At 42.1% G+C, this 20,647-nt stretch overlaps 1 pseudogene; it reads right to left on the bottom strand.

Moving 5' to 3' along the window:
- Nucleotides 1-1,396: 1,396 nt before the first annotated feature.
- LOC147445982 (uncharacterized) lies at nucleotides 1,397-19,007 on the bottom strand (annotated as a pseudogene).
- Between the last annotated feature and the right edge of the window lie 1,640 nt (nucleotides 19,008-20,647).

The following is a 20,647-nucleotide window of genomic DNA, read 5'->3' as shown; positions in this document are numbered from 1 at the left end:
ATTTCTCATTGGACCTCCTTAAAGGACAACCAATAGACTTTAGGCACACTATGAGGGCAACCTTGCTAGGGGCTTGACATGTGTCCTATATGTCTCTTGTGGAAGGGGTGACCCTTGAGGGGGTGCATGTGTGTTTCTCCCCTCTTCTTGGGCTCGCGCCCACCTTTGTAGACACCCTTTTCACTTCAAGCACCTCAATCTCCTTGGTCATCAAGCATGACAAGTACCTTAAGCACGACAATCACCTCAAGCACCTTGGTCAGCTCAAGCACAACAAGCACCTCAAGCACAAGCCTAGCTTACCCTAAGGTCTAAGGACTTTTAACACTAACCTTTGGCATTAGGAAGATAATGGGGTCTAAGAGGGCCTCTTTATTTGGTAGTTTAAGGAAGTCAAACATTTAGTATTAAGAAAGTAATCAAAGGACGGATTTTGAATTCAAACAAGTAAAATGGCTAGTTTATTTGAATTCAAAGTCCCCCCCCCCCCCCCCAAAATGGAATTTAAAATCTAGCGGGTAAAACCATATCATGTAGCATATCTATGGAAAGAGCTCAATGTGTAGATTGTAGATCTATGATCTTTGCTAAAGTTGGAGATCATATGTAAGAGTTATGAAAGGCCAAAAATTGTAAAATTGTCCACCTCCTTTTTGGGGGAAAAAGTGCATCCTTTGACCACTCTTACACATCTCTTACATACCCACCATTCTTGCACACATGGAGTACACCTATTCGTCAAAATGTTAATCACCTCCATAAGCTCATGGCAAATAAAGAGGCCCTCCTACACCCCATTCTCTTTATAATGGAGGTCCTTAATGAAGCTAACCCTAAGGTCTTTTAAGCTCCATTATTTGCACATTGTCCTTAGGTAGACCATCTCCTTTTGAGCCCCTGTTGGGTTATAACCATCTCTCCTTTTTGGCCCCGTGCTGAGCTAGGTCTAACAACACATTTCTATGTTCTAGCTCTTGTTCCCCTTTTACCTTCTTATATTAAATGATCATTTTAACATGAGAGAATTATTTGGGTAAAGCTTGATATTAGATTTTATGACAAAACGCATCCCAAAGTCTCTCACAATAAGCATCCAAAGTGTCAGCCTTGGTCATCCGAAGATAGTTCCAAGCGGTCATCACATCTCGTTTGTACTCCTGATTCAGCCAAGAGGAAATAAAGAGCCTTTGAATTTTAATCACTTGGTAGGGGTTTCTTTCCTCAAAAGAAGAGTGGACCACCACGTTCGTGCATTTCCTTTTAAAAACGATTTTGCCCTCGTAATCTTGGAGTGCTCTGAGTAACACCCTCCATAGAATGCTATGTGAAAGTGCTGAATAAAGGCTAAAGCCTTGGGAGCATCTCAAAATCCCGGAAAGTATTCAAACTTCACTAACTATCCACCCTCCTTAAATTCCTTAGTCGTTTTACCCTTGTCTTCAAGAAAATCATATTGGCTGGCTCTGTAAAAGTGCTTCTTCTTTTGAATAGAACATGTGGTCATCGGAGTCCGAACTCTCAAAGGAGGATAAATCCTCATGATAACTGTTTGAAACATGACGAGATTTGCGGTGTGATCTGCTCTTGTTTGCATTCTTTTATGCTTTCCAAATCTTTGATTCTTTCTTCGTTTCTTGCCCTTTCTGTCCTCTTCACTCGAATTGATACTCGTTGTCATATCAGATGTTGCTACTTGCTCCCACAAGTAGGTATTCGTGTCCCTAGGCATGGGTTTCAGCTCCCAAATTCCAAACCCATTAAACTTGTCACAACAAAATTCCTCATCCAGAGTACATGGCATCAGCAATGCTACAAGGAAAACTCGGTCAACGTACTTGAAAGCACGGTTGTATCATTAACGAGCATCAATAGGGTATTGCACATCAACCTTGCTCCACTCATCAAAGAGTGCCAATTAAGCATACAAAGCATTATGACCAATAGAAAAAACACCCCCCGAATGGACCCTACTGGTGGTGAAATTCAAATGTGGGATAACCATCAGCAATGTGCGGCCTCCCGTCCACCAAGGTCCCCCAAGAGTCGGTATCACAAGAAGATTTAGAAATTTTCTCATGTAGGAAAATGGAGTCGTTTTTAGTGTTTTTCATACAATGCATAACATCATGAGCTTTTGATTGAGAGGTACCACATACCTAGCTAGGTACGATTGGGGGTAGGGGACCACCGCCCCCCCCCCCACCGAGCCGGCGGTCCCCTATCCCCAGTCATACCTAGCTAGGTATGCGGTGCCTCCCTCACATAATCTCATGATGTTGAGGTAAGTCACAATGTGAGAATTATTAGGATAATTTGTCCAAAACTTCTTGTGACATGTGAGTTGTACACCTCCACATAGTTGAGAAGATCATCATGGAGAATAAGGATGAAATTTCCACTATTGAGATAATGGTGTTGCATTGACATGAACACATTCTTGGATCTGCCACTGTCATCACGAGGTATGAATGTAAAGTACGCATCTGGCAGTTTCACACGATAGGCCTTGTCAATGAAGATGTCTAGCAGCAGCAGAGTCATAGATGCAGTGTTTAGTGCCACTAACCTGGCACTAGGACTATATAGTCGTAAAGGGCGTTGGCGATTGCAGTGGAAAAAAAAAATGCACATGAGGCCTTTGGAGGCAGAAACCAAGCACCTATCATCAAGTGGATAAAATGTGCAATCTTTTGTTTTCCGTGTGCGGAATGGTTTAGCCAGTTGTTTGAGTTCTGGATGGCCAGAGTAAGTGATGCCAAGCAATCAAGATCTTCTTCTTCCCATGAAGACGACGAGCATGACCCTGATGATGGCGTCAAGTGTTTGCGTGGCAGTGGGCAAGCCACAAACAGTGTGAGCTAGATATCGGACTCTCTGCTGACGTGGCAGGGGGTCACGTATACTGATAATTGGCACCCTTTTAAAATGGTTAAACCACCCTCCACCCCCCCCCCCCAAAAAAAAAAAAAAACGCCATTAACGTTTGAACTCAGGATTTGGACGAGCATGGTCTGTACTCTAGTGGTTTGAATCGTGCCTCACTTCGTGGGTGTGCAAGATCAAAACCTACCCCCGTGAACAAACAAACATTAATCAATTCTAGCGATTGAACATATCGCCCTTTGTGAAAATGAAGAGTCTTGCAAAAAAAACTAAGTTTCATAAAGTGATCTGATGGGCCAAAAAGTGACCTACTACATCGGCCCAACATGTCAACACTATTGCCACATGGACGGCTCTCAAGGGTTCCACATCAGAGAGAGAGAGCTGCCACAAACTCCATCTCTTTGGGCGGGGCAGTCCGGCAGAGCATGCCAAGCCAATGCCTACTCTTGAACCATTTCTGTCACGCAATCAAGGACCAGACAGAACCTTTCGATAGGAGTGTGAACCATGATTTGGAGAGCAGAGGCAAGCGCTTGAGATCGGGGAGCTCCAGAAGCGGCAGGATTTTGTTCTCTACTACAAGCTCGTTTAGGATTGCTTCAAAGAACCTGGGAAATGTCTCGTCTTCTTCCCAATCAAAGTCATCAGGAGCAAAGCAAAGTGCACGCATTTCTTCTTTTGATGAGAGAGAGAGAGAGAGAGAGCGAGAGCAACAGATATAGAAGAGGAGAGTGGCAGGTATAAATGCTATCTCTTGCTTTTCAAGTGGTTTCGGATGCTTTTCAAGTCATTTTTGGCGGGCCTCACCATTATGTCCGGGTTCAGACGAGCCCGACGATAGTTTTCGTGTTTGCAAGTTTTTGGTGGGTTCAAAAATGTTGCTCTCTTTTTCAGCTCAATGGGTGTGCGCCACAAGGGACGCACGACCCTTGTCCATCTGAACCGGGCCTATCTCACACCAAGCATGAACAGGAGGGGATCAATGACTGATTCTTATTTCAAAGAGGAGGGGCCTCGTGGGCCATTGATCTTGAGATGCCATATGAATTTATCAATCTGCCCAAATTTACAATGCGGGAGCTTCATCATAGAACAAACACATCTCTCAATGTTTTTTTTTTTTCATAAAAGGTGATAGGAGGATTGTATTAGAAAAGAAACAACGTTACATGTATCTGGGGAGATGGGGACAGGTTAAAACTTGTTTTGCCAAGGGGGATTACAACGGCCATTAGATACCAAAAAATTACAGCAGTCTTCTATTAACCCTTTGCAATCACACCTAGCTACTACTCGTCGACAGAGAACTCGGGACATCTTGGAGGTGCACAATTAGATGAAGGCTATTGAAGTGCTGCCTTTTAAGTTTTCCCTCTTCAAATCTGCAATCATCAATCATTTGTTGAAGGTGAGTGTACGAGCCATCCAGCAGAACTTCTTGTTGTTTGTTAATTTTTGCATTGCTATAGAAGCCCATGCAATCGGTAAGGACTTTCTGATTGGCCTCGTGGATCCTACATTGATCAAGCTTGAGCTGGTTTACCTGCAAGGAAAAGTGGGAAAATAATATTCTCAGACTTTTAGTTTGGTAAACATTGTTAAAGATACTTTCATTCCTTTCAACAAGTGCGCACACGTGAGGTGGTTAATATGGTAGGCTTGCAAAGGTGACATCCTGGATTCAAATCCAGGGGAGAAGAGGCATGTGTGTGTGGGGGGGAAAGGGGCGGGGGGGGGCACTCAAATTTACATTTTTAGCGTACCCAAATTTACCTATTTTTCCAAGTTTACAAAAAGTAAATCGCACGATAGATCGCACTCGATCCCTGAAATAGATGTGGGCCATTGATGCCCTTTCGTGCCAATGCTAGTGTGAGACAGTGAGGGGTGTCGTGACGTATCCTATCGCTAAGGACATGTGCAAGCTACACCGCGAGCTATGAGGTCATGGCTTGTAAACTGCCTCCTAAGGATTTAAAGGATAAAAGTGTAAAAAAGCTAGTTTCCATTACTTAAGGGCATTCGCCAACCTTGACGGTCGTCACGAGGCATGAAGGGGAGCAAGGCGAAAACTCGTGTGTGTGTGTGTGTGTGTGTGTGTGTGTGTGTGTGTGTGTGTGTGTGTGTGTGTGTGTGTGTGTGTGTGTGTGTGTGTGTGTGTGTGTGTGTGTGTGTTGTATTATACTAGATACATATACACAAAAGAACAAAAGGTTCAAAAACAATTGGCTTTAGATAGTTGAGCAAGGATTTGTACAGAAATGACTCAGTCTTTGAATAATTAATGCAAAACATAATAAGAATGAGGTATCATTCTAATGGTTTTATACAAATGTAGTAGAACTATTAAGGTCATTCCAGTTGAATCAGCAAGGGTCTTCAAAGTCTGACTGCAGCATGTTAAACCTTTTTAAGTCAAGAAAGAATTCTCACCTATATGTATATAGTCAAGACAACAGATTTGTTAGACTTGGCTACATATGGCAGGCTTCATGTCCAATGTCCAATTTAAAAATTATAAGACTAGTTATTGTCGTAAATGTCAAGTTTTTCCCACATTTTCTGTAAAGTAATCCTACCAAAATTGTACAGTATGATCTTTAAAACTTTTTTTTAGTAACCATTTACTCTAAAAAATGTCAAACCATCCATAAGCTAACCAAAAATTGTATGCAATGCTTTGTTTTATACCTACAACATAGTGTATGGACCAAAACTTGTATGCAATGCTTTGATTTGTAACTACAACATAATGTATGGACCAAAGTCGAGCCATTCAAATATTGGGATGAAAATTTCTCAGATGGAGAGTATTTCTAATTTCAACTTAGGCGAGCTAAATGAGAGACTATATCTAATAATAATAACTAAGGAAAGCCAAAGCAAAGTATTGTAAAGTGATGATCTAAAAATTAAGTCAACCATATTTGAGTCATTAGAACCAAATCTGAGCCAGTAGACCACAGGTAGCAATCACATCTTAAGTCAGAGTGCCAAAAATTTAACCATAACCCAACTACCTCCCATTTTTGGGTAGTTAATGAGAGGTTAGTGTCAATCCATCAATCCAAAACGTGACTTCATGAGTAAATTGGTAGCCAAATAGTATCAAAACATTTTCAAAAAAGTTTCCTCAGAGCCAATGTTGATATGCAAGATGAGAGAAACCTATCAAAATCTAGGTTGGAAAGAATCCTTGTTACAAGAGTCAGAATCACTAAAAAGCCAGCAAGAGCTCGAATCCAAATATCTAACAATACACTCAGTCAGATTTGAGAGCTAGGACTACTGTACAGAAATCAATAAATGCCAGTAACCAACTGATAGTAAGAACCATGCTAGTAGGTCTTATCAATTCATACCAAGGCAAAGCACAACTCAAGACAAGTAGCATAGTAGGCCTGGTGTATGTTTTAACAATATATCCAAGCACTACGATCTGAAACAGTCAAAGAGAGCTGCAAAAGTTTAACAAAGCAAAAAGTTTTTACAATTATCAAAGCTACTAGGATATAGATATAGACTTCCCAGTTATGGCAACCAATTGTTAGTAGGATGACCGACATCAATAAGATGGCAACCAAAAGTAAGGTGAAGCCTGATTGTCCTAATCAAACAATAGCTAGAGAACATCATTCTTCCAAAGTGTTGGGATTCAGGCCAACTAGCCGGACATCCCACTTACTATTAACCCATCTACTAACTTAACTATTATAGACTTATTCTTTAATACAACAGAATAAGGAGCTGCAACACAGGATAACGTCGTTGCTGTGCGCTCCATCCAAAGCAGGTCTCTCTCTCTCTTTGCTCTCGTACTTGCACTCGCACACGCCTCTCGTGTCACCTTCAACTGGTATGAGAGCAAGGTTTCAGAGCAAATTCAGCGTTGCGAGAGCGTTTTCAGTAGGTGTCCTGGGTTTTACCCCCCTTTCGAAGTTGTTCGTGCAGTCGAAAGCTTCATCCGAGATATGCTTCAGAGTTGTATTTTTCAACCCTACTTTTGCTACAGGTACAAGTACAAGACACAGGTATAGGTTGTTCAGAGACTATTTTGGGATTGTATATAGTTATTTTATGGCTATTATTGCTATTGAGACGGTGTTTACGTGCTGATTAGGAGCACTTTTCGGCATTGACATTGTCTTGGGTTTTTCAGGCATCCATCTCCTCACAGGTTCTTGGATACATATAGGACACCCAGGTTTCTTATAGGTTGCAGTGTTTTGCATCAGCACAGATTTTAGTGGGAGTACTTGATGCACATATGCATTGTTTTGGCACTTTTGATAGTGCTTGAGCTCTTTAGAGAGCGGTTTTACTCCCCGTAGGAATTTGTTTACTGCTTGCACATTTTGTTTGGTGCCTGTTTGAGCGCGTTTACTGCATCTTGTAGTATTGTTGACAATGGATGTACGTTGAGTTGCGGAAACTTCCATATGTACCTTTTGTGGAGCCGATTTGGCTTGTTTCTGGCAATCCCGACCGTTTTTGAGACTCGGTTCGGAGGCCCTTTCTGCGCGACTGGGCTAGTTTTCTTGTCTGCGTAGCCTTTTGTGAGGGTCGATAGCTTGCAGACATGTCATCTAGTGGTGAAAAGGATATTTAAAATATCCAAAAATTTGATGGGATAAATTTTGCTATCTGGAAACAACAGATTCAAGATGTTCTTATACAAAAAGGCCAATTGGATCCTATCATGGAGCGCCCAGAGGATGAGTATACAGATCTTGAGTGGGAGAAACTTGATGCTAAGGCCAAATCTACCCTCCGTTTGCATTTGGCCGAATCTGTGTACTTTACTATAGTTGGAGAAAGGACTGCTAGAGATGTATGGGATAAGTTGTGTTCCAGTTATGAGAACAAAAGTGCCACTAATAAGGTTTTCTTGCTGAAGAAGTTGTTTGACCTTTGTATGAAGGAAGAGGGCACTATTTCTACTTACATTAATGAGTTCAATATCATTTTCACTCAGTTGACCACTCAGGGTTTGGTCTTCAATGAGGAAATCAAATGTATATTCCTGCTATGCAATTTACCCTCGTCTTGGGATACGTTCTATACTATGATTAGCAACTCAGAACCTGGTACCAGTCTAGTGTACAATGACGTCCTTGGGAGTCTTTTTACCGAGGAGATTCGCAGGAAATCTCTTGAAAGCAAGAAGGATGGTGATGCGTATGTTGCTAGTGATAGACAGAGGGGTCACACTCAAAGTTGTGCCAAAACCAAGGAACGTGGGGGCTCACGCAGTAAGTCTCGGGGTTCTATGCGTAATGTCGAGTGTATCACTGCCATAAAAAAGGGCATGTGAAGAAGGATTGCAGGAAATGGAAGCAAAGCAAGAAGGATAAACAATCCGGTGAAACTTCTACATTTGATGATTCAAACAAGGGCAAAGCAAAGTTAGAGGAGATCAATGTGCTAGAGTCTTCAAATGCTCCTATTGTAGAGACTCTTACAGTGGTTGTTATGCCACTTACCTCTGACGTATTGGTCTTCACAGTAGATCTACCTGTCAAGGATCTTGTTACAAAAGATGCGCAGTATGCACAGAATTGGATAGTAGATTTTGGTGAGAGTTTCAATGTGACACCACATAGAGAGTAGTTCTCTACTTATTCTCACTCTTGTGGAAAAGTGAGACTTGGTGATGCTTATGAACTAGAGATTGAGGGTGTCAGAAATGTCAAATTGCATCTAAGGAATGGCACGCACTTTACTTTATGTAATGTCAGACATGTGCCCAAGTTTACTAAAAGCTTAATTTTTGTTGGTCAGCTTGATGATTTGGGCTACAACACCACATTTGGCAATGGTTCGTGGATAGTACGCAAAGGTAATCTTGTTGTACTCAGAGGTCAAAAGCATGGTAACTTGTATTCCATGCATGTGTCAGATGTTGGTCATGATTACATATCTATAGCCGAGCTACCGTCTACTGAGTTGTGGAATTTCCGGCTAGGTCATATTAGCCAAAAAGGAATGAGAACTCCTCTGACTCATTTTGGCTACTTCCCTGTCTTATCTTATGTTGACTTTCTTGTTTGTGAGCACTGTATCTATGGCAAACAGACTAGGTCCGATCACTTACCATTGGGTCAAAAGCAAGCTGAACCTCTAGATTTAGTACATAGTGATGTTTGTGGTCCTATGTCAACCAAATCTCTAGGGGGGGCAGCTTTTTTGTGACATTCATAGATGACTCTAGTTGAAAGGTGTGGGCATATCCTTTGAAACATAAGGATCAAGTTCTTCCTGTGTTTCAAAAATTCTTAGCGCTTATTGAGAATCACTCTGGCAAGAAACTCAAGAGGTTGCGGACTAACAACAGTGGAGAGTATGTCTCCAAGGAGTTTGACAATTTCTGTGCTAAAAGGGGGATTAAAAGGCAGTTTACTGCACCATACACACTAGCTCAGAATGGAGTTGTTGAGCACATGAATCGTACAATTCAGGAAAGAGTCACAGCCATGCTTTCTAGGGCAAATCTCACACAAGGCTTTTGGGCAGAAGCCATCTTGACCACATTGCACATTATAAATCGTTCACCTAGTACGCCAGTGAATTATGAGATTCCAGAAGATTTATGGTCTAAATGTAAGCCCCACTATGACCATCTACGTGTTTTTGGTTGTGAATCTTATGCTCACGTGCCTAAACAACTTCGACAAAAGTTAGAACCAAAATCACACAAATGTATTTTCGTTGGATATGGTGCAGATGGAGAGATGGGATATCATCTCTGGCACCTAGTATCGTCGAGTCATCCATAGTTTAGATGTGATCTTCATGAGTCGAAGATGCATAAACAACCTATCAAGGAAAAGATTCAGAGAGTCACTTTTGAGGATGTTGCCTCAGAGACAGTGAAATCAACTCAGCGGCTAGTGATGTACCTTCCACTAGCAATGCTCCAGAGGGAGCGGATAGCAATGGTCAAGGAGTGACATGGTCTACTAGAGTCTCTCGTCCACCTTTGCATTTTGAGCCAGGTCTTGGTTACATCATGTTGATCGATTGCGGTGAGCCAAGCTGCAACCAAGAAGCCATGATGACGGATGATGTGGTGAAGTGGGAGCAGGTTATGGAATTTGAGTATAACTCGATTCTGGCTAATAACACTTGGGACTTGGTAGAACTTCCAAATGATGCGAAAGATTTACCTTGCAAATGGGTTTACAAGAAGAAATTTACCTCAGGTGATCCAAATCCAAAGTACAAGGCTAGACTTGTAGGCAAAGGGTTCAAACAGCAAAAGGGAGTCGATTTTGATGAAATCTTCTCGCCTGTGGTCGAGATGACAACACTTAGAACCGTACTTGGTCTTGTAGCGATTGAGGACATGGAACTTGTCCAAATGGATGTGAAGACATCATTTCTTCACGGGGATCTCGATGAGGATGTTTATATGCAACAGCCTGAAGGGTTTGTTCAGCAGAACGCATCTCATAAGGAGCTACTATGTAAGCTGAAAAAGGCACTTTATGGCTTAAAGCAGGGTTCAAGGCAGTGGTATCATATATTTGATGCATGTATGAGGTCTCAAGGGTATAAAAGGAGCAAAGAGGATCACTGCTTGTACACGAGAAAGCTAGATGATGGCTCGATGATCATTCTAGTTCTGTATGTCGATGACATGCTTATAGCTGGGAAATTCCATTGCGAAAATTGCCAACTTGAAGAAAACACTTAGCAATAATTTTGCAATGAAAGATTTGGGGGATGCTACACACCTTCTTGGCATGCGAATCAAAAGAGATCACAAACATCGTATTCTTGAGTTATCTCAGGAAACATACATTGAGAAAGTTTTGCAGCGTTTCAATATGCAGGGGGGGAAAGCATTGAGTACCCCAATGCAAGCATTCTTGAAACTCAGCAAGGAAGATGCACCCAAATCTGATGCTGAGCGAGCTGAAATGACTAAGGTACCATATTCTTTGGCAGTGGGCAGTCTCATGTATGCTATGGTGGCCACAAGACCAGACATTGCTTTTGCAGTGGGAGTGGTGAGCCAATATATGGCAATCCTGGCAGCAAGCATTGGGAAGTAGTGAAGCACATTCTTAGGTACCTCAAAAATACGGTCGGCAGGTGTTTGCGCTTCGAGAACAGTGATGCATCCATCGTGGGTTATGCAGATGCAGACTATGCAGGTTGTGTCCACAATAGGAGATCGACATCTGGCTATGTCTTCATATTTGCTGGAGCAGCAGTATCTTTGAGGTCATGTCTACAAGATTGTACGTCGTCTTCCACTACGGAAGTAGAGTACGTTGCATTGTCAGATGCAAGTAAAGAGAATGTATGGTTATCTTGCTTAGTCAAAAATCTTGGCATTGATGAGACTCCAGTATATATAGTGATAGTCAGAGTGCTCTTGCATTGGCAAGGAATCCCGTGTTTCACTCCAAATCGAAACACAATGAAGTCAGGTATCATCTCATGAGAGATTTCTTAACCAAAAAGCTCATTGATTTGGTCAAGGCACACACTGATGATAACCCAGCAGATGCTTTGACAAAAGGCTTAGCTTTGGAGAGGTTTACACATTGCAATGAGTTTATGGGTATAGGTTGAAGCCACTAGATTTCTTCACGGTTGTACATACCAGGTCACTTGGGCTACGTTGGCCTTCAAGTGCGAGTTTGTTGGGATTCAGGCCATCTGGCCGGACATCCCACTTACTACTAACCCAACTACTAACTTTACCATTATAAACTTATTCTTTAATACAACAGAATAAGGAGCTGCAACACGATAATGTTGTTGTGCGCTCCACCCAAAGCAGGTCTCTCTGCTCTCGCACTTGCACTTGCACACGCTTCCCGTGGCACCTTCATTGAGAACATTAGGCCTAAAGTCATCCAAAATAATTGCCAGGGCATATAAGCTTATCGAACATGATGTCACTAATCCAAAAAGAAGAAAAAGTATTGCAGGTCCACTCTACCCATTATAACTACTCTAAGTATCTTAAAGAAATTCCCATCAATAATCATAGAATAAGATGAAGCATTAGGCAAGATCCAAAAAGAGGTATGAAGTCCTCAAGTAGGATTGAAAAACATCAAATTGTAGAGACCAAAAAAGATTCAAAGTTAGCCAATGCGTATCCAACTAGTAGCTAGCAAGCACAACAGTCGGTCATCAGATATCTAGCAAGAAAATACAAACTGAGAAGTAACACATTCCACATGATATACAAACCCTACCAGATTCGAGATATAAGAGAAACATTAAAATTGCATTTAGGTTGGGACCTTTTATAGTAAACCAAAGTGAGAATAGGTCAATACTACGTATGTACGCGTGCTACAAGAGGTACTTCACATTAGCGACGCTCGCAGTGCAAGGCTCAAAAGTGAAAATCCACGGCGTCGCTATCAACGTTGCTATTTTATTTGTTACATAGAGAGGCTCATAGCGATGCCCATAGTGACTCTTATAGCGACACCGACAGGGGTAAAAAATAAACCGAGAGCGCCCGAAAACTTGAATCTCGGACCTGAGTTTTCGGCGCTCAAGCAAAGAGGTAACCCGCCGCTCTCCCTCTCTCTCTCTCTCCCCCCCCCCCCCCCGCCCACACACACACACACGAGGAGAGGAAGGAGAGCCAGGTATTCTCCTTCTCTCTCCTCTCTCTCATGTTCCCTTCCCCTCTTTTCTCCCTCTCTCCCTCTCTCTCTCTCTCTCTCTCACACACACACACACGAGGAGAGGAAGGAGAGCCAGGTATTCTCCTTCCCTCTCCTCTCTCTCATGTTCCCTTCCCCTCTTTTCTCTCTCTCTCCCTCTCTCTCTCTCTCTCTCTCTCTCTCACACACACACACACACATTGTGTCTTTGAGAGAGAGAGAGAGAGAGAGAGAGAGAGAGAGAGAGAGAGAGAGAGAGAGAGAGCACATGCATAAACAAAAAAAACACGCACACACATGCATAAACAAAGAATGCATACACACATACATTGAGAAAGGAAGAGTGAGAGAGAGAGAGAGAGAGAGAGAGAGAGAGTAAAGAGAGAGAATGAGAGTGAGAAAGATATAAAACAGAGAGAGAGAGAGAGAGAGAAAAAAAACAAAGAGAAAGAGAGAGAGAGAGAGAGAATAAAAAACCAAAGAGAGAGAGGGGGGGGGGAGAAGACGAAAGAGAGAGGTAAGGGAAGAAAACAAAGAGAGAGAGAGAGATCATGTAAAGATTTAAATTAGATTACGTTAGATTACATTTAGATTTATGTTTATGTTGAGTTGAAGATTAGATTAGATTTAGATTTACGTTAGATTAAGGTTAGGTTAGATTTAAAATTAGGAAAATATTAAAGATTAGCTAGCTATGTTAGATTTAAGTTAGATTACATTTAGGTTGAAGATTTAAAGTTGGATTAGATTTAGGTTTATGTTGAGTTTTATATTAATTAGATTTAGATTTAAAATTAAGACAAGATTTAAAATTAACTAGATTAAATTTAGATTTACGTTGGATTACAGTTAGGTTTAGGTTAGATTTAAGATTAGATTACATTTAGGTTTATTTTGAGTTTAAGATTAGACTAGATCTAGATTTATGTTCGATGGACTAGCTTTTTTAGATTTGGGTTAGATTTTAGTGCATGTCAATGAAGGCGCGCCTTGCCCAAAGAGCAAACACTAGTTACACAATAATATGTATATTCCCATCAGAATCTGACACCTATTAACTCACACACTAACCATATTCAATTAGCCACGAATCACCACATGTTCAATTAGGTTAGATTTAAGATTAGATATTGGATTAAGTTTTTATATTAGAGTCTACCTTCAAGATTACGGTAAAAGAAATTAGAGTTAGACGAACAGTGATCCCTCTCTTCCTCTCTACGGATGTGACCTTAAGTTGGAAAGATTTCAACGGCATGTTACTCAGATTGGAGGCCAACATGTAATGTGCTAAGTAATCCCTCGAACAAAGATCTACTATGGAAAGATGTTAAGATGCTGTGAAATGTTACAGCTAGAGAAGAGGCAAAGGGGTTTTGTCCATTACATGCACAATCATGTAGACGTGGGTGTGTAGATTTCTCATACTCACAAATATAGGCATTGACTAATAAAGACGAGATTAGAACCTGGTGGTTCTGATCTCCGTGCACCTCTAGACCGAGGTGTGCAGGGATTGGACATGACTAGAGAATGTGAGGTAGTTTACAGTGTGAACAAAGAGAGAGAGAGAGAGAGAGAAGAGAGAGAGAGAGAGATAAAAGACAGGGGATGCCAATAGAAGATTAAATTTATGTCTAGGTTATAAGGTTTTTACCCTCATTATGAGTAGTGACGAGGATGTGGGGCCGTCCAATCGAAACACCTATCTCTCAACAAGGATCTTATGTCCTTGTAATTAATGCAAGCATGCTGTGCAACGGACAAGACGCTTTTCTTTGCAGCACGTTCACAAAGTTGGCGAGTTCGATCCATCTATTATAGATCGAGTTGTTTCCAATTATAACTCGTCGGACTCTGACGCTGGCCAGCATGCAGAAATCTTGCAACCCAATAGATGCGTTCGCAGGCGCTTTGGTCAAGCAGCATACGTGAGGCCACAAGATGTAGTCTCTGACAGCTCGTGGGATGATCATGCAGACCACATTCCCAACGAGGCAATGTTTGAGCCCGAGATCGATGAAATGATCGAGACGATCATGGATTCAGAAAGGCGTATATATGATGATATGAAAAGTGAAGCCGATACACCATTGTATGATGGAGCACGTGTGTCTAGATTGAAGGCGCTCCTGGTTCTTCTCAACGTGCAGGCAAAGTTTGGATGGAGTGACACTAGCGTCACAGCTCTTTTCAGGTGATCTATTACAATGTGTTTACTTTAATAAAAAACTCTAGATGTATAATGATTTGATCCCGGGGGATTCACTGTATATGAAAACTGGACGCCACCTGCGAGCGGACAACTTTGATAAAACCCCTATATACAATTTATATTGGGAAATATGACCCCCCTTTCTACGCTTATATGACAATCAATGAAGAAAACTATCATACCCCTATCTTACATATAAAATTTAGGTCTCACATGATCTAACTAAATAAATGTAGTCAAAGAGTGTGTAGCATAGTGAATGGCAACTTACTACGGAACCACTTCTGTTGATAACTAGATGTACTCTCAACGTGTCTTAGTTTGACTTTCAAATTATGTGCCCGATCAACCTGTACTCTAGCTACTTGTCCAATTCTGACCCATCCAAAGATGGTATAAATCAACACTTGACCTGCTCCAAATTAGCCCTTATCTATGACCGGCTTGATAAAAATTTGAATGTGTGACCTGATAAAAATTTCCCCAAAATTCATCCGAGTTCTAGTGCACATCGGTGACCAATCGTTACAAGTAATCAACCCGGGTCAGTCCCCCCCTCCCCCCCCCCCCACATAGGTATGATACCCCCCTCCCTTATTTTTAAGCTTGGGAGATAAACTATTGGGAGCCTGCCCCTAACTTATATGCTTATGTAACTTGTAAAAAAAACCCCTCCCTTGCACTTACGTGGTGCGGTAAGTTTTCCATGGTGAATCCCCCGGGATTTGATAGATTACTTACACAATTGTACCGCATTTTTTTCGTTGTGTAGATTGCTCAAAGAGCACATACTCCCAACTGATAATGTGATGCCCGATTCCAGAGAGGAAGCAAGAAAGATCTTGCGAAACTTGGAGATGGATTACAATTCGATCCACACTTGTCCTAACAACTGCATTCTTTTCAGAGGGGAATACATAGGCATGGAGAAGTGTCCAAAATGTGATTCCGAGAGATATGGAGTAGATCTCCACGGAACAAAAATTCCACAAAAGGTTTTGCAACATTTTCCTCTGCTTCCTCGCATCAAGAATTTCTTTGAATGTAAGTCCATGGCCGCCCTAGCATCATGGAATGAGGAGAATAAATCTTCGGATGGTGTGCTACGGATTCCTACAGATTGCGCAGCCTGGAAACATATAGACGAAAGATAGTCGGATTTTTTCAGGGAAGCTCAAAATTTGCGCTTAGACTTGCCTATGGATGGCGTATATCCATTTGGTCAAAGATCAACATCTTACAGTGTATGGCCCATTGTCATCGTCAACTACAACATTTTCCCGTGGTTAAATACGAAGAAGGGACACCTATGGATAACCTTCATTGTGCCGGGATGGTATAAAGTGAAGAATATGGATGTGTATCTTCGTCCACTATTGGAAGAGCTACAACAATTGTGGATTGGCATAGAAGTGGTGGATATGAGCCGACACACAGGTCGACGGAATGCTTTGATGAGAGGCATTCTAATGTGGACCATGCATGACTATCCTGGACTAACAGAATTCTTAGGTGATTTACACTCAAACTCAAACACTGTAAATCTTTGTTTTTCTCAAGCTTATCTATTGTCATGTGTATACATGCGGGGCTTCAAACAAGCGGATACAGAGCATGTGTCACATGTGGACCTAGACTTAATGCACGTCGGGTGCCCTCATTGAAGAAGAAAATCTACGAAGGTCATAGAGTGTATCTTCCAAAGAATCATGTGTTACGCGATGGATTTTTGGGAAGAGAGCCACCGAGAATTTGTGCACAAGCATGGTTAGAGCAGAAGGAGATGTGTGATGATGGTTTGCCCCCAGGGATGAAGAGACTCTCTCTATGGTATGAGTTATCATATTGGCCCCGACTCATGATCAATCACTTGCTCGTTCCAATGCACATATTCAAGAATGTGGGTAATCTGCTATGGGACCATCTGACCGGCAAGAAAGATACTTTGGGAGCTAGGGTTGACATTAGAAATGTGATCGTATGGAGCAATATTGGTCACAGATAGCATCCGATGGATTGATAAAACTCCGTAAAGTGCCATGGATTTTCATAGGAGCCCAAGAACGCAAAGTAAAAGAGACCATTCGATCTGTGCGGACCCCCACTAGCGTAATGCACTCGCTCGGAACGTGTTTTACTAAAGAAGAAAAGCTTACCGGTTTGAAGTCACACGACTGGCATAAAATGTGTCAGGTATGTTTGAAGTGGAATATATCATACTAGAAATTGTGTAACAAATTTGTGTGCGGACTTTAATATTATTGTTGCACGTGTTTTGCAATTTATTTTACCGGTGCCCACATTGAGGGATGTTTGTCTCTTGACGTCCGTAACACAATCTACAAACTTGCGAAGTTGGTGCAATGGATCTCACAAAAGGAGATCAACGTAGACTCCATACCATTCGCCAAACTAAACGCTACGGAGGTTGTGTGCATGTTTGAGAAACACTTTCCTACTACCATGCTAACCATTCAGGTGCCTCTTCTTGTTCACATAGTTGATGAGGTGGAAATAGCTTGCATAGTACATTCCAAATGGATGTTATTTTTAGAACGTTTCATGAAAACGCTCAAGGGATATGTGCGTCAGAAGGCACGTTCGGAGGGTAGCATGGCAGAAGGTTGGTTGGTATCAGAGTCCCTAGTTTACATTGGAGAGTGGCTAGACGGATTTGATAAAGCCCGGGACACGGTATGGTGAACCATAGATGATGAGCGCATATATGGGATTGTCATGTGCAATCTCGGTGTTGAGAAAAGAGATTTTGAGGATCGCTTATAGAGGATTTTTTGTCGACTTGTTCGACGTGCAATGGTTCAAGATAATCATGGAGGGTCGCAACGCTACTGTGGGTAGAGGAGAGTCTGGTTTCCTTGAGGTGGATTCAACTAAGAAATGGACTGACCTAAGAGATACTTTCGTACTACCCGAGCATTGTGAACAACTAAGTATGTAAATAGTTAACATCCAATTTTAGAAGTTATGTGCTTGGAAGCTCTCATGTAAGTTATGTGGCTCTAGCAGGTAATATTTCATCCTAACAAAGTCTGCATCAAACTGGTGGTACGTCATAGAGGTAGCCCCTCGTAGTGCACGGTTGTATGAGGGCTACCATGTGCCAATCACATCGGCATCAATGGAGGAGATCGGAGAAGATGATTAATTAGAAGCCGCTGAGGTGGTGCCAGACGAGCATCAAGTTGCTACTCTGTATGGGGTGCATGCAAAGGATCTACAAAATGAAATGGAGGACATATGTCTAAACGGAGAGCTCTATATTGATATAGGAAGTTATGCTGAGCTATGCAAGGATGAGAGATAGACCTCTTAAAGCCATAAATATTGTATTTGAACAATTTTGCTACATTTTATAATATATATTGTATTCACATGGCTTTAATTTGTCCATCCCTGTCTATATACGTCATTTCGTCATTGTATTTAATGGTCTTTGCGTCCACTCCAAGTACGTATGCTCGAGCTGGTATGTTCTCACAAGCAGGGACGATGAGCACTGCGCTCCAAGTGCGATGGAGACTGAAGCTGCAATCACAAAGGAAGTGATTTGTCTCTGCTCATAGATGCTGCTCGTCCCACCGCTAGATCTAGTTGATCGGGTGAAAGAGACTAAGAAGAACTACTACTGCTTCTTAGCGTCTCTTTCACCCGATCAATTAGATTTAGTGGTAGGGCAAGCAACATCTATGCGCAGACCTTTGTGCTGCAGCTTTAGTCTCCATCGCACCCGGAGCGCACTACTTTTACAAATTCACATAAATTCAACAAAATCTCTCTACACAGGAATCCCTCCTCCTTTATGAGTCTCCTCTCTCTCTCTCTCTCTCTCTCTCTCTCTCTCTCTCTCTCTCTCTCTCTCTCTCTCTCTCTCTACTTGGCCATGTTTTCTTTTCCATTCATTCAATATTAAGATTAAATGTTTGTGCGTTTAATGCAAGTATGGATGATGATGCGTTTCTTTCTTCTTTGTCACCCCAGCAGAGACAGTGGTGCGTGGAGCGTCAGCGCTCTGAAGCACCATCACACGTTCATACTCCTTTAGCATTTCCCTCTGTTTTGGAGCATTCAATGCGCTGCGAAGCTTCGGTGTTGACGAGACAAACTTCACACTCATCTAGGCACTGACGCTCTAGTGGTGGTGATAGCGGTTGTTGTAGGGATGCCACTGCCGATGCCTCAACATCGCCTCGTTCTCGACGAGGCTCTTTACCCTCCCCTTCTTTGCCTGCCCCCACACCATCCATGACATCGCATCTACGCCAGGTTTTGTGCGGCTGACGACGTACTGTTTCTAGGAGCTACATAGCACTACCTACTCCTTCGGGAATCACCTCAGTGGACACTCCTTGCTTCGGGACCCAGACTCCAATGGAGACACCTAACGTCCGTACCCCCATCGACACGCCGCTAGAGACCCCTGCCGGGACACCCAGGTTCATGCGTCACCGGTGAGAGGGCTTGCCTTACTCCGTCGACTTCAACGACGGCATCATCTTGGATGATGAAGGCAAGATGGTGATCTCGCGCATGCGGGGTCTTTGCTCTCAGGTGTTTAGACACTACATACTAAACACCTGGAGTGAAGTACCAAGTGATTTAAAAAACAAAGTCATCAGCATGTTGCATGACGAGTTTCCCGTTTCAACATAGGATGACCACTTCAGGAAGACTTGATGAAGGTTCAAATGCGCGAATACTGCAAGCATAAGCATTCTGAAGTGCAAAAAGCAATAAAACATGGGTGGAACAGACCAGATTGGCTGCCAAAGAAGATTGGAAGAATGCGAAGAAAGCAGCGCACGAGAATCCTAACAAGTGGAAGCAACAAAAGGAGGCAGTCAAAGCGCGAGTAGAGGTAGGGAGCTCACACCACTTGGGGAGCGGCGGGTGGGCATCATTTGAGGCTGATTTTGTAAGTTTTTTTGCATTGCTCTTTAGGTTTGATAGTTTAGGGTTTAGGGGTTTTTAAATTCTAACATAATGGATTCTTTGTATGTTTTGACAGTGGTTGATGACAAGACGTGACCCCACACCGTATGAGCGCGAGTACGCAGGCAGGAAGGGCTTAAACGCCCTGATGGACATTCTGAGTTCTCACGGCGACATGGTTAGTATTAGGGTTTACTCTTTTCTATTTGTTGTATTGTTTTGTAAATTATATGTTTATACTTACAGAAAGTTGTCTTATTGTTTTTTTTCCAGAATCCGACAGATACGCCACTTGGACGCGATGAGACATCTGATTAGACGAGTCAGTCTAGCCGTAGCTAGATAGCATTAGTTTCCTTTTGTCATAGCATATGTATCATGAGATGACGTGTATACGTCTTTTTGTAACTATTAAAAAACCGTGTTTATTTTCTCAATAATGACAATGGTGTTGTAACTATTACATTTGCAAAGTTTAACAATCAAGTGATTTTGCCTATGATGTGTACAATTGTCATTGATTTACTTTCATTAATTTACTTTTTTCAGTTTTGTATCTTTATTCTGCAAACAATACTATGGATGATGGAGTTAATGGTTATATTGTCTTCTGGGTGACTACTTTGGGTCTATATCTAAGCTTGCACTTTCTTTCAAAGGTGAATCTGGGATTATCTTGGATTCATTTAGGTTTACTCTATTATTAAAACATTCAATATGGTTGATGGGTGGCAAGGCATTCAATGCCCTGCCCAAAAAATTTTACTCTCCTGCGTCGACCCTATATAAGGCTATGCAACGTCGCTATGAACGTCACTATAGGTAGCTTGTAAGCGTCGCTATGGTCGTCGCTATATAGCAACGCATATAGCGACGCTCATAGCGACGTTCTTAGCGACGCCGAGGAGAATAAAAACCCAATGTATTTCCGTCGCTAACAGCGTCACAAGTGCAC

This window comes from Adiantum capillus-veneris, chromosome 12 (genome assembly GCF_014529385.1).
Source record: "Adiantum capillus-veneris isolate H3 chromosome 12, ASM1452938v2, whole genome shotgun sequence".
In the NCBI taxonomy this organism is placed as follows: Eukaryota; Viridiplantae; Streptophyta; class Polypodiopsida; order Polypodiales; family Pteridaceae; genus Adiantum; species Adiantum capillus-veneris.
This window is presented reverse-complemented; position numbering and strand designations above follow the sequence as displayed.